This window comes from Sciurus carolinensis, chromosome 1 (assembly GCF_902686445.1).
Source record: "Sciurus carolinensis chromosome 1, mSciCar1.2, whole genome shotgun sequence".
Taxonomy (NCBI): Eukaryota; Metazoa; Chordata; class Mammalia; order Rodentia; family Sciuridae; genus Sciurus; species Sciurus carolinensis.
The window spans coordinates 121,222,621-121,226,122 of record NC_062213.1 but is presented as its reverse complement, the minus strand read 5'-3'; the positions used below and the strand labels follow the sequence as shown (position 1 = coordinate 121,226,122).

The window sequence follows — 3,502 nt, the reverse complement described above, 5'->3', positions numbered from 1 at the left end:
CATACGAACTAGTGCCCAGCTTCTGCTTCTTCCAAATCTTCCTCTTCTATAAGTGGATGGAATTATTTAACACAAGTTTGATGTAGGACAATTAACCCTTTACAAACACTTAGAATTTAGGTTAAATCTTTAGTGTGGAAAAAACTACAATTATAGGAAACCAATAAACTTGATTCAAACTTTAATATTGTTCCCTCTTTAAATAATAAGTTCTTAATTGTTGTGAGGCCGCTATTCAGTTTTTGATAACCACATTTAGGGATACATTCATAGGACTGCTTAGAAAGTCTGGGTGAAATGGTTATAGAAATAGAAGCAGTGTCATCTCAGAAAACTCAGTTACATATCAAAATCTATTTTGATATCTGGAAGTTTACAAAAAGGCCGAATTCTTCACACTAATTATACTTCCTGTAATTCAAGCACTCTTCTCTTGGCAAGAGCAAGTTGAAGCTTATCCACAAAGGTAAAGGTGCTTAATGCTAAACTTTTCCTCTAAGTCTTGGTTTGGATCATTTAAGGGATGATAATGAATAAACCAGTGTGGTCTTTCTACATTTTTTACTAATTTAGGATTAGCACACTATGAATGACTGATTATTCATCAGGCATCTTCCTTTCTTATATTTTTTTGGCACTCAATTAAGACTATAGAAGTCTATTTTACTTTGTATTATCACACTTTCAGATAAAAACTTAAGGTTACAAAGTGTGTACAAACATTCTATAAAATAATTTTGTCATTTAACCTATTTGGAGATAAGACTTTTATACCAGAATTTTATGTATGAGGATAAATATTGTGAATTAAAGTTCCTTAAAGTCAAATGACAGACAACTCAATCCCCGTGCATTGTTTGTAAAGTCTAATGAGAACATTTCTTGAACCATCACTACTGAAAATCTAAAAAATTCTAAATATTGAAGATGGGACAATGGGAGTAAACCACAAGATCTTCAGATGTCTCTCATCTTATTAAGTTATCAACCTGTTAACGCCACTCTCTATGTGCCAGAAAATGATCTGACAAAAACCAGACCTGTCAGTAGAGGAGGTCACAGTGATATCTACATTATTAACACTATGCTTCCATCTTTCCTAGAAGCTATTTGTCCAACGATTCCTCTTATCCCAAATCCTTAAATTAAATATTGTAGGCACAGAGTATAAGCAAATCTGGCATGTTCTCCAACAGATAAGCAATAGCATAGCTATGTTATTCTCAAAAATACTGTCTAGATATTTTTTCCTATACAATCAAATGCTCAGTGGTCCACAGTCTGCATTAATTAACATTAAATGCATGTATTGTGCCACAATTACATCAAAGCTTCTTTTTAGGATATTTTTAATATGTCTATGAGAAAACACCTGCTTTAGGTTGATTTAGGGATAATGACCTATAAGGACATGGACTCCTCTTTTAAGGTTAGACTCTTATTAGGCTTACTGAAGGAAAAGGGCTGGAAAAAAAAAACATATCACAACAAAGCTCTTTAGTTTGTTTTATGCAGTTTAACTCAAATACTTTCAGACCAAAATGTAACACAAGCTACCCAAATTGCCTCATCCATCAGTGGGGGAGGGGTATGGGATCACTTTACAAACCTAAATAAACTTGATATTTCTTATGAAGATAACAATGGTTCAACTCCTGAGAGAGTGCGCAAAAGGACTAAAGGTGGAGTGAAGGCAATGTCTAGGGATTATCATTCCACAAATAGTTTTTAAAAACCTAAAGTACCACAAACACACTAAACTTGTCCATGAATTACAGAAAAAGATATTGCTGCTGCTTCTTTTTATCTTTAGAAATAAACAACATTTGTAGGTTCTGCCCTTCAGTGTGAAAGCAGGAAATATGGGGGGAAAATTGAAATCATCTGCTACCCAGAATTTGGGGAGCATACATTTTAACTGTGAGATTAAATAAATGTACCTTCTCCTTTCAATCCAACCACCTCACCGAAAGAAAGAAAGAAAGAAAGAAAGAAAGAAAGAAAGAAAGAAAGAAAGAAAAAGAAAAACAATTCAAACATGATTATTTTTAAAATTCCTTGAAAGTTTTAAAACTTCTAGCGGAAAGAAAAGAAATGAGGAAAAACAAGAAGAGGGATGGAAAAAAGCTTAGGAAAGTGGGTGGGGGGGACAAGGGCAGGGAATCAATGGGCTTATTTTTTATTTGGCGACAATCAAGTGCAAGAAAGTTCATTTGTAATTTGTTCAGTTGTCTGTTTTCTGCATCTGCATTCTGACCAGAAGGGACTTTGAGGTTTTTCTGAGCATCTGCAGGCTCTATCCTCTTATAGTAGTTCTTCTTTGTCTCAATAATCTCAAAGCCAAACTGCTGGAGAAGTCAATTGCTGACTCACTGTGATCTGAACGTGCAGATAGACGTTGTCAAAAGTGCAATCTTTTTCGCAGATGTTTAGGACGTGATTTAACATTTTAGTTCCTATTCCTAGCCCTCTGTAAGGTGCAAGACGTTCCAGTGTCGTGATGCAGTCTCTTCTGATTCTGTGAACGATCCACCCTGCGCATACTGCACCTAGAGCAATATCTTTGAAACAGGCAAGTTTTGCTAGCTCGCCAACCTCCAGCACATCCTTGTAGAACTGTCATTGTAGCTGACTGGCAAGATGACCTGGTTCAATCTCTTCAGCTGTTTAATGTTGTGTGGTGTTACATCTCCCAGCTCCTTCTGGCTACCTTTCATCTTCCCCGCCTGCTGAGAGGGTCCTTACCACCGCTATCAAAGCCTTAGTCCTCGCCGCCCAGAGCGCTCTGCGCCCTCAGCCGGGGCCACTGAACCCCTTAAGCCGGCCTCCTTGCCTAAGGCACAGAGCTGAAGGGGCGACAGGGCCGCGAAAGTCGAGAGCACCCCTAAGCCTCCGAAGGGGGCGGGGGTGCCTCCAGCCGCCGCGCTGCTGCTGCCGCTTCTCCACAAGTGCACCCAGGGCACTGGGCTCCAACCAGCTGCTGCCTCCTGCCAAAACCAGCACTGCGCCATCCAGACCTGCAGCTGCGCAGGGATCCTGGGCCCAAGCACTTTCTTTGCAAAGCAGAAAATGCTTTTAAAAATCACCTTTGTAGATAAAGTTCCTCCTAGCACTTTGCAATACTGGATTTCCAGGTCAGTACAGCAGTATGTCCCACAGGGCCATAGCAGGACAGCTTGCATGAGGAATCAACTTCATGGATTGCATTTGCATTCACTAGTCACAGTAACTAGGTTCAGTTTTCTTAAAACACACTGTGTGGGGTTGATCATCTCTCTTGTGTTTTGACAGCATTCACGAACTCCAACACTAGGTAAAAGCAAATTTGATCTGGTGGGAGAACCTGGGGTTGATGAGAAACTACACTGAAAGTACTTTGTGCCCACATCTCAGGTGAAGCCTCTATAAGGAACTGTAACTGCTGCGGATCGCCCCCAGGTCCTGGCCCTGCCAGCCTCATATCCTGCTTCTCTCTATCCCTTTCTCCTCTAACTGTTTTTAA

The 3,502-nt window shown here is 39.7% G+C and overlaps 1 pseudogene; it reads right to left on the bottom strand.

The window, feature by feature from the left end:
- Nucleotides 1-339: 339 nt before the first annotated feature.
- LOC124993189 (N-alpha-acetyltransferase 50-like) lies at nucleotides 340-2,717 on the bottom strand (annotated as a pseudogene).
- Nucleotides 2,718-3,502: the final 785 nt, after the last annotated feature.